Genomic DNA, 11,507 nt, shown 5'->3' on the forward strand with positions numbered 1-11,507 from the left:
CTTATTCAAGCTCCAGCTCGGACCTTACAACCTCTCCAATGCATTGAATGGGTGTCGAAGGCCCCAAGCTGGTAAAGCCTTATCTTTTTATCACAGTTTCAGCAGGGTGAGGGGCTCTCCAACTTGGCAGTTACATGATTGGTTAACAGTTGGGGAATTACAGCTTGGCACATTCTTTTTTTTTTTTTTTTTTCTTAAGCAGTTTTTAATGAAAGCCGTGCTTGAGATGTCTTTACTCCTGTATCTTCTCTATCATTTCTTCCTTGTATTTGCCCTTCTCCTTTCCTGCTTGTCAGGACTTGGCTTTCCTCTCCAGGATCTTCTTGCAGTCCTTGTCCAGCTTTAGCTTGGTGATAACGACCTTGCTGGTGGATGCCCACGTGGACAGTTGTGCCATTAGCCTTCTCTCGCTGGACGCGTTTGATGTAGATGACCTACTTCTTCCTGTACACTTGGACCACCTTGCCAATCTGCTGGCCTTTGTAGTGTCCGCGAACAACCTGAACTTCGTCATCCTTCCGAATGGGCATAGACCGAACGTTATACTTCTGTCTCAGCTCTTTAGAAAGAGGGGAAGACATGATCTTCCTCCGAATGTGAGAGGGTGCGTTGAAATGCCGTTTGCAGTTCTTGCTTCGGTCAGAAGTCACGAAGGGGTTGAACTTCATTTTGGCGGCTGCGATCCACTGATGGCTGCAAAAGGAAAGAGAACTACACGCGACTTCCAGTTCTGTAAGTTGCCCAGCTTGGCACATTCTTATTGGCTAGAAATGATTTGAACTTGTTATGTAAAATTGTGGCTAACTTGAGACATCTGGAACATTAGGCATTTTCCTCCTATGAGCCAGTTGGCTGTCACTAAGGGTGGAGTATCTGTTATTAAGAAGGTTGTGGCTATGGCTAGGTGGTTTCTTGTTTCCTGGAACAAGTTGTGGTTTTCCCAGTTCCTGAATTCAGCCTGAAAACAAGCTCAACATAAGATGGAGTCTGAATACAAAATGGAGTTTGTAATGTTAGGCTGGGCCCATCACAAAACATAAAGCAAGGATAACAACAGGGACAAGGATAGCTACAATTGGGGTCATAAGAGATTCACCAGCTAGACCAAAGACATTTCTTTTAACAAATAGGAGGCCTCTTTTTAGAGTAGCTTGTACCTACTCAACCTCATGCCACTACGTCCTTGGGCTCTTGTGACTTTTCTTCCTGCCCATGGGAACTGTGTACAATTATTGCTGGTGATCTGGTAAATGGAAAGAAATTCCCAGCCCTGCTTTTTTCTGCCTGGTCTTCCCCACGCTGTTTAAATGCCTTGTCTGTAAGTTGCAACCAGGATAGGTTGGGACCAGAGACTACAGCACACACACTTGTTCCTGTCAATGGCTGCTTCTAGCCAAGCCACTTAACCAAACCACTCCTGAGATGGGCAGAGCATTTTTCTGTGAATTTGATTCCAAATTCTAACTAGAGTCCGATTCCATGGCTCTGGCTTTCAGCCTGTCCACATGGACCCGTGTGCCCCTCCCTCCTCCTGCCTCCATGTACTTGGCCTGCAGATACTCACTCTTCCTTTACGGAGATTCTCATTGCTACAGACAAATGATTCTTAAACACCTTATATGTAAACTTGTTCTGATATACACTTAAAGTTAGATTTCCCCACTCTTAAAAATCTTTTATCTCTGATTCATTTACATTCTACTCTCAAAAAATATATACCCTAAGATTATGCTGTAAACTCTCAGTAAGGATTTATAAATTGCTCATTGAGTATGGGTTAACGTCTATATATATCATCTGCAACAATATTTGGCTTTATTTAGCCCTTGTTAAGAATATGTATATATGTATGTAACTCAAATTCAACTCTATGTATATGTAACTGGGATTTAACTCTGTGTACATATATGTCCATATGATTTGGAGTGCTACTTTCATTTTAAAGAAATATACAATTAGATCTACTAGTAAAAAAATGTTTTTAGCTAGGCAGTGGTGGTGCATGCCTTTAATCCCAGCACTTGGGAGGCAGAGACAGATGGATTTCTGAGTTCGAGGCCAGCCTGGTCTACAAAGTGAGTTCCAGGACAGCCAGGGCTATACAGAGAAACCCTGTCTCGAAAAAAACCAAAACAAACAAAAAAAAGTTTTAAATATTAGCAACTATGTCTGCCAAATGGCTTGCCACCTGCCATTTGACTTTAGTATCTTAAGATGATAATACAATTCTAAAATGTCTTAGCCCTGATGAACTATTTATTATCATGTTTCCTTTTAGACTAAGAAAGCAACAAATCTCATATTTTAAGTTAGGAAGAACTTTTGTGATGATGACAGAAATGTAAAGTTATTGGATATGATTAGTAACTGAAAGTTTGGTTTTTCGAGATAGGGTTTCTCTGTATAGTCCTGGCTGTCCTGGAAAAGTCAATGGCTGGCAGCCATCTCTGTTATGGGAAGTCTAATTCTGTAGACTAGGCTGGCCTCGAACTTAGAAATCTGACTACCTCTGCCTCCCAAGTGCTGGGATTAAAGGCATGTTCCACCACTGCCCAGCGTGTTCAAATAATCTTAAATCACGTGGTATGATTCCATTCTGGAATATAACTGACCTTCTCTAGTCATCATCTTTGCTAAGGACTGGAGTAGGTCTAGCTATAACTTTATCACCATCTTGGTTAAGGACAGTCACGTGGCTGGCAGCCATCTCTGTTATGGGAAGTCATAGCTTCACTGCCATTTTGCCTAAGGGCAGCAACACATGACTTGAGCAAACCAGGGTAGCAGGTCTCCAAAGTTACCTTTGAATTGAGATAAGATTTTTGTATGATTTCTGATAACTTGTTGTATTGTTGCTCTGTGTCTTTATTCTTAAGAAAGTTCCTAATTTTAATGTTACTAAAAACATAATGGAGAGATTTTAAGCTTTTAAAGTTTTAGAGGTTTACAACATTAAAAAGGTTAAAGATCACTGCCATAAATATATGGTTATCCTTATTTTTGCTAATGTTATTAAGCTATAATATAGCCTTAGATTTTTATAAGCTATAGATTTTTATAATGGTACACTATACAAAGGTCAGAAAGCTCCCAGTCTGTTTATGGACCATGTTTATAGATTGAAAAGTTTTATTTTGATATGACAAGAGTTTCAACTTAACATCATGATTTTTAAGGCTCAAACCTAACAGGCTCCAAGGCAACTATAATAGTTCTAGTTTCATAAAAGCTATTATAATTAAAAATTTCAAGTTGATATAGTCAGTAACCTTATAAATGATAGAATCCTTTAATGTGTTAATTATAGGATTAAGCTTTATTTAACCTCCTGTTTTATGTTCACAAGGTACAGTTTAGAGTAGATAACTAAACACATAGGTTGTTTTACTTTTACTTATTTTATTTTATGTGTATGAATCTATGTGTTCCGTGTATCCATGGAAGTCAGAAGAATGTGTTGACTCCCCTAGAATTGAAGTTACAGATGGTTGTGAACCACAATGTGGGCGTTGGGAATTGAACTTATGTCCTCTGCAAGAGCAACCAGTGCTGTAAAACACTGAGCCATCTTTCCAATCCCCCTCAGACATAGGTTGTTTAATTCAGGTATGCTTAATAGGTACTAATTCTCAAACCTGTCAGAGATCTGCTGAATATGACATTAAATATGACTTATTATGTCAGACAGAGACTCCCAACTCCTAACAGTGACTCTACCCCAAGGTCTCCAAGAAGATATGGACATAGTGACAAAGGACTCTACCTGGATTGTGGTATACCAACCAGGGGGTGAGACTGTCAGGTCTTGGCCTGAACTGCTGAAAAGCAGAGGATACCCAGAGAGTTGTCTCATATTGCTCAAGACAAGGTGAGCTCATCTCTTCCATGTTCCTCTTCTACAGAAAAGGCCTCTCATCTTCTGGGCCTGATGGCCAGACTGCCTCTGCCCACTTTGTGATGGAGACCATAGGAACCTGGAAGAACTGTCTAGGCAGTAGACTATGGACTAATCTCTGCCATTTTAATTAATATATGGCATCTAGAATATAATATATCCTTCTCAGATCTCTGATCGTATTAATGGCTAAGCTAATGGTAGCTTGACAGAGAACAATAGGCAACTAGCTCTTTACCCTAAGGTAATCCACTTACTGTGTAAGTTCATTAGTTAATTTATTAGTTAGTTAAAACTGCCAGATCTCTTATTAGAAAAGCAAACAGGTTTGTCTTGCTCATAGGCTTCATGATAAAAAAATAAATAAACAGGTTTCAGATGTAAATTATGTTATACCTTTAAAGGAATTCACTTACAATGACAGCTCCCAATGATTAACCACCTGTGTCTCATGGTCAATAATTGGATAGGAAAAAGGCATAAAGTTTATGTAAAGTCTTAGGCATGAAATCTTAAGTTATAGGGATCTAAGAAAGTGTTTCAGGGTCTTAGAAGGTGTTTTGAGGTTGGTTAATGCAAGTGATGAACGTCTGAGTAAGTGAAAAACTTGGAATTTGATAGGAAAGTGATTTAAGGTACATAAAAGGAATGAAAAAGTGCTTCAGATTTCTTCCCTTCACATGCTACTCTTATATAGGATTTTGAAAGTTCAGAGTTCTAACATGGACCAATAGAATTCTGATAAATTATTAGTCCAACTCTGGGAAAGCCTTCTTCCACTAAACAATCCACTATCATAGTCACAAGTTCAAAATGTGAAGTTTCCTTTGGCTGTTTCTCTTTATGCTAACTTTATGTACACCCAGTCTTCTAAACAGAGGGAAGAAAGGAGGCCTCCTTTGCCCCTTTTGCTCCACAGAAGGTTTCTGCCTTCCCTGAGCTCACCTGAAAGAGTGTCCAAGCTTTTGAAACAAATTGTTTTCTCTATTTGTAAACCTAAAAAGATTCTTGTAAGTTTCAGGAAACCTACTCAGATCCACCTCTCAGGGGTCAATGGACTCCATCCAGGTAAGTACCCTTCTTAACCAACAGCCCAAGTGCCTAGTTCACCTAGTCTTCTCCACCTGGTGCCTACTAGTCCAGAGGGCAGGATTCATTCCTGATTGCCTGGTTTTGGGACTCTCCTCCCCCAACTGCCAAGACCATGTACACCTAATCAATTTTTCTCCCTCTAACCTACTTAACTTTATTTCCTGCCTCTAAGATGTATGTGTGTTTCAGCATCCTGCCAAGTCCAGGTGTTTACTCAAAATCTGCATCCAGGACAGCTCCAGAGAAGCAACCCACAGGCTACAGGGGGCAGAGAAGGACAGAAAGAGGGTACTGGGCTCCCCTCACAGACCGCTCTGACTGGGGCTGCACATTCCTAGCAGCAGATGGTCCAACAGTTCCTGGACAGCAGTGAGACAGCCACTTGTCCCAGGATTTGCCCAGCACCCCAATTATCAAAGATGACATCACCCCCAGTCAGCAGCAAGTAGTCTAAAGAACATGACCTCACTCCTGCCTCAAAGATGACATCACCCCCAGTCAGCAGCAAGTAGTCTAAAGAACATGACCTCACTCCTGCCTCGCCATCGCCCCTTCCCAGTTCCTCATTTTTACAAAAACAAAAAGGGAAGAATGTTAGCTTATCGGTGGTGCCTCCCAGGGATCTACCAACAGTTTATGTCATCACCAGTCACCAGGTGTAGGCTTAGATTTCTTAAACCTACTTTTAATAAGGTCTCTCAAGTGCTTTGAACCCCCCTTCTAGCCCACCATCTAAAGGCAGGGGAGAAAAGAAGAGGGCGTGGACCTGTTTAGAAGTAGTTTCTTGGGACAATTCCAATCTCCGTTTGTCAGGATACCAGGAGTCCAGTTCAGTAGTGTCAGGATATCAAACATGAATCAGCAGCAGTGACACAATCCAGCAGAATAGCTAGGCCTCTGCCCAACTGGCTTGAGTCAGTGGGAGTGACCAGGACCAGCCAAGATGCCAGGAGAAGTTCTCAGCTGCAACTCTTTCAACAAAGTGAGGATCAGCGAAGATGAAGACCAACAAACTGTTGCAAAGCTATCTATGCAAGCACCTGGTCATTGTTTGTTGAATCCTACTTATACTGTCTTCAAACCTCACGTGTCCTCCACAGGTCTTGCCTCAGCAAAACACCATGTGAGTTGGCCTCACCAGATGAGTTTGCATCACATGACCCAACCAGAAACTTCCACTTCAGCCAGGCGTGGGTGGTGCACCAGGTAGCTTATAAAAGATTGCTTGCTACCCCACTCTCTTTCTCCTCTCTCTTTCACTCTCTTTCTCTCTCCATTCCCATGTGTTCCCAGCTGGCCTCTCTTACTCTCTTTCTGTCCTTCTCTGCCCCCACACCCCCTTTCTCTGCCCTCACGAGTCTGTCCCTACTCCCCTCCATTACCCCAAATAACCCCCCTTATACCTGATCTGTTGGACGGTGTGATTTCTCAGGGGGTGCCTTGGCATAGACCTGCCAGGTACCCCTATCTGCCTGCCACTGAGTTATATTTCATAGCACTCAGAGTGCCTGCTGTCCTGTGCTGGGCCTCTCCAAATCCTTGGCTTGGCCCTAGTGTTGTGGCATATCCTTATGGTTCCTTGGCTCTGTAGCATATCTTAGGTGTTGAAACCCAGTTGATAGGCATCCAGGTGGAGGGTCTTTCTGAGTTTTCTGGCTCCTGGTCTTCATCAGGGTGTCTTCAGGATATCAAGGCAAGTCAGAGGAGGAACGGGTGGCTTGACTGAACATTCAGAGGGCCATGCAATATCTTGCTGTGCCCTGAACAGGGTAATATTGGATCTTGTCAGACACCCCCATCCCCCACTCCCAGACTGAGATCCCCAGAACCAGGATAGAACCAGAAACAAGAGAGACAGATGTCACAGAGAACTATAACTTACCTGGGGAACCTTCCATATAAAAGAAGTTTGTTGTCTCCTTTTTGAACATGGCTGTTCACTCTGGAAGTTCATAGATATTGGGTTTCAGACCTGAGACAAGGGGTTGAGGTATATATTTTACATACCAAAGCAGACCTGGCCTGCAGGTCCTCCCAGCATCTCTCAGTCCCAATCTGACGACATTCCCTGCCCTCTTTCCAGTCCAGGAGCTGGGCATGCCCACACCCAGAAGCTCTTTCCTATATAATTCAGACATTTTGAAGTCCCCTTCTTCCCTTCCCTTCCCTTCCCTTCCCTTCCCTTCCCTTCCCTTCCCTTCCCTCCCCTCCCCTCCCCCCCTCCCCCCCCCACACATGTTTTGTCTTTCTCCTCCCCTCTATTTCCCTTCCCGTAGAGACTCTTCCCCCACCCCATCCCTGCAGCCTAGTTCACTGGGACCCATGAATCTGCCTGGGAGTGGCTTCCCAATAAACCTGCCTTTATATACTCTAATCTTGCTTGAATTGGTTCATTTCACCAGCAGAGAATAACGTATCAGTAGGACTGGAGTCATGTACCTCCTGCTGGCTCTCTGACTCCAGGAAGGTCCCAGGGCGAAGGGCCTGGCTTCAGAATTTGGGTGGATGGTCTGATCTCTCTGGGAAGCTCCAAATGTTAAACCTGAATATGTGAGGGGAAAGAACAAAACCACATCTGTTGGACTAAAGCTAGTGTTATTTTAGAGGCGCACCAGGGACTGGCCAGCTGGCTGTCTCACCTTAAGTCCAGATTTGAGAGAACAACTTCTTTCTGGCTTTAAGAAACAGCTATAAGTGGGTTTATAGGGGAGGGATAATTGGCTGTTGGAAAAAATATATTTAATGAACGGTAAGAATAAAAGCAAGGATGTGTATCATGCAGCGGGGAGTTATGTAGTGTGGGGTAGAGGCGGTCATGGGTATAGATTAAGGTTTCTTGAAACCATATTTTGTAAGGCAAAGGCCAATCACACATCCTGGGGTCCTGAGTTCAGTATAGGTTGAAAAGCATGATTTTCAGGGTACATTAGGTTCAGGAAACAGAAACTTATTCTTGTAAGGGATGGAGATGGAACAGTTCGGCTCTTTAACTACAATGTGGCTTCCCAGTTTCACAGCGTCTATGTGCTGAGTTTCATGGCCTGAAGAGGACTTTGATCATGGTGTCAGTTGTACAAAGGTCTGGGAATCTGTTCCAGGGCAGCCATAGCTGAATCGGAAGGCTGGCACAAAGGGCATCTCAGTTTCTTGAGGAGTAAAGGAGATGGTGGCACCTAGAAGCTCTCAGCTTAAAAGTGGGAAAGGGCAGTCTGGAGCCACCAGGAAGGAACAGGTCACCTGTCTGTGGCCCAGACTGACCGCTCTTTTAGGTCCAAGGTGATCACCTTTAATGGTGTTGTGTTGTTACATCTCTGTAGTAGTATTGTGTACTGTGTACTGGCATCTTTGTAGTAGTAGGTAGCCCCATTGGATTTTTAAAACCAGAAATGTCTGCCCCAGCATCTATAAAAGTAGTGGCCATGGGTTCTTGGAGCCTTCCTTCTGATTCTCTTCCTGTAATACCCTTGTGGTTGGGCCATTGCTTTGGGATAGTTTGGCCGTTCTTCCAACGTCTCCTTTCCTTACAATGTGCACATTGACCCCTTTCCAGTGTGGTTCTTTCCATCTTTTTGTTTTTGAGGCTCCTCCGTTGGACATGAGCAGTAGAGTCTCAAATGAGCTGACTGGAAGGCAGCCAGCACATATGCTGCCTGCCAGCCCATGGTCGGTCAGCATCCAAGGCAGCCTGCCTGCCTCTCAGTGTCCTGGTTATCTGGACACTTCGATGAGCTGAGACGTATCCATCCCTACAAAGCTTGCTAGCCTTTGGAGTTTGTACTGATGTCTGGAGTTGACTGAATGACAAAGGCCAAATCTAATGCCCTAGCATTTTCCAGAGACAGTGGATCAAAAGAGGTGTAAATTCAGAAAGCAGCTTGGAATATTTTTTCTGGGTTCTAAAGAACCCCAATAGTTGTAGACAAGTTCGTGAATATGCATTAGGGTCCCAATCCAGGCGCCTTGATGGGAAAGGTGTGTCAAAAGTGACTAGCTCTTCAACATCAACTACCAAAAAAAAAAAAAAAAAAAAAAAAAAAGCCTTCTTGCCTCTTCCCCAGTATGTTTCCCCTTTTGGAAGCAAACAGGGTCAGATGGAGTTGTTGGCAATCGTTCCAAATGGGGCGATGGATGCAGAGAACAGCATCCAGCAGGACAATTAGGCCTGGGACTTATCCAGAAAAGGTGGGAGGGGGTCCTGGGTCTTCCAATTATACAGATTTGAAGTAGAGGAAAGAACAGAGGTCGGGAAAGGGCGATGACCCTCCTCTAAATAGCTACTCTGTGCCCCAGGAGGGCACAGCATCTCCACCAATGGAACAACAGAAGCTGGGGTCTGAGTAGAGTCTGGGGCATGGTGGGACCTCAAGTGGAAAGCCAATGGTGGAGAAGGTGGTGTGGGAGGGGGAGGTTGGGGAATTGGATGTCTCCACCAGGAGGGAAGTAAAAGAGTGTATAGATCCAGAAGGGGAAGTGGGTGAAGGGGTGGGGGCAGGGGTGGATAGAGTGGGGTGGGACAGGATGGGAAGGAGGGGCCTGAGGTGTGTGTGTGTGTGTGTGTGTGTGTGTGTGTGTGTGTGAATCTGGAAGAGGTAGAGGACACGGAGAAGATGGCCTGAGGTGGGCTTGGGAGAGTGGGGGGTGGGGGGGTGGGGGGGGAAAGCCTTGGTTTCTTAAGGTGTCAGGATAGGTGTTGGGAGACAAGTGACAAGGAATTTTTTAGAGACCAAATTAGTAGATTTTCTCAGCTAAGGAAATAAGTCAATTCAAGCGGAATTAGAAGTAAAAAAGGGCAGGTTTATTTGGGAACGACTCCCATGCGAGTTTGCCAGCCTCAGTGGGTGAGACCGGAAAAAGTCTTGGGCAGGCTGTGACAGGGAAGTTTTTTATGGATTGTAGGCGAAGGATAATCACGTGTCTGCTACACGCTGGGCTTGTGCCCTGTTGTGGTCATCTTTTGGGGGGGGGGAAGGGGGGCTTAGGTGGCTGGCGACTTCAGGGGCGGGGTTGGGACAGCTGTCAGGAACTGGGCTTGGGTGCCTTTCTTCTGCTCAGAGGCTTTCCGGAGTGGGGGTTGGAGAGAGGGAGGGATCGAGTTTACTGACTTGGGGGTGGTGGTGGTAGGGATAGGGAGATGGGTGAGGGGGCAAGCTGGAGGCTCCAACTGAACACAGAACAGCAGAATAATCCCTAGAAGCAAACTGTTTAAGCTGAACAGGTGGGTTTAAACTAGAGCCCCACTGATCAATATAAGCTGCCTGATCAGGACGCGTGGGGGCCGATGAAACCTTGAGCCAGACTGCCTTCACGATAGCGTTGTCCAGGGAACTGGTAGATGGTCATTTCACTTCAGAAGAGGAGCAGTTAATCTCAAAGTAAGTGCGCAGCCTTTCTTTTCCCATATTCCTCCGCAGCTCCTTGGGAGAAATTTTTTTTTTAGCGCATACACCAAAGGGGTGAGAATTTCGAGTCGATGGTCCTCAACTTAATTGACTAAAGGAAGTTCTATTATGACCAAGTTAAATGAGAGAAGACCCCACTAAACACCTGCCACAGCTCCCTTGTTGGTGGGACTCATCGAAACTCCACGTGTAGTAGGGACAGTTGACTCCAGGATCGGATTGGTATGGCTGGAATTTCCCTCTGTCCTGGAGAGGAAAGACTACCCGCCCCCCATCCCACTCCACCCCACCCCAACCCCAAAAAACAAAAAACAAAAAGACGAATGATTGAGTGCCACCTAGTGGCAGAATCCAGAACAAACAGCCGTAGACTCTCCAAGGATCAAAAAAAAAAAAAAAAAAAAAAAAAAAGCACGTAGGGGCTGCCACCTAGTGGCACAATGCGGAAAACCCGGCAGAATCAGCTTTAGCTCCACTTTTCTTCTGGGGAGGCAAGAGCCAGGAGGCAGGGTGGAAGGGTGGATAGAGGGGAGGACAGGACTATTAATTAAGGACTCAGAACTCCTAATTTGCTTAATCAGAGTGGTTGTCAGTAATTATCTCAGGTACATAATTACATTGGAGGTATCAGGGAGATTCCCCTGGCTCCGTGAGGAGCCGTATTCCTGGCCAGGCAGAGGTGGTGGTGGTGGTGGTGGGGTGGTAGTGAGGGGGCCGGCCCTGACAAATTTTCCAGGGCCGCCCTCCTCGCAGTGAGTCTGGAGAGATATTTTCCCAAACAGGAAGACAGAGTCCTCTTAACACTCTCAAGAGTACTGAATTAAGTTCTGGGTACTGAATTAAATTCTGTTTCTGGTTTCTAGTTCCGGTTGATGGAAGGGGAGACTTCTGGCTAAGGAGACACCCCAAAGAAAGGGCTTCTTTTCCAGATCAGGGATTTAGGTCCAAAGAAGACCCAGTTCTTTTGGAAGCCCTCTTCCTGATTTAGTCCTCCTACACTAAACTAGCATGCCAGTAGTAGGGTTACCCTGTATTCTGGTTATACCTCTTATGAGAGATCTGGTTTTGGGATTGCTGAGTGAATGTTTGGCCAACTGTGTAAATAATGTAAATGATTAAAT

The 11,507-nt window shown here is 44.8% G+C and overlaps 1 pseudogene; it reads right to left on the bottom strand.

The window, feature by feature from the left end:
• Window positions 1-232: 232 nt before the first annotated feature.
• Window positions 233-683, bottom strand: Gm9197 (annotated as a pseudogene).
• Window positions 684-11,507: the final 10,824 nt, after the last annotated feature.

The sequence above is a fragment of the Mus musculus genome, chromosome 7 (genome assembly GCF_000001635.26).
Source record: "Mus musculus strain C57BL/6J chromosome 7, GRCm38.p6 C57BL/6J".
Taxonomy (NCBI): domain Eukaryota; kingdom Metazoa; phylum Chordata; class Mammalia; order Rodentia; family Muridae; genus Mus; species Mus musculus.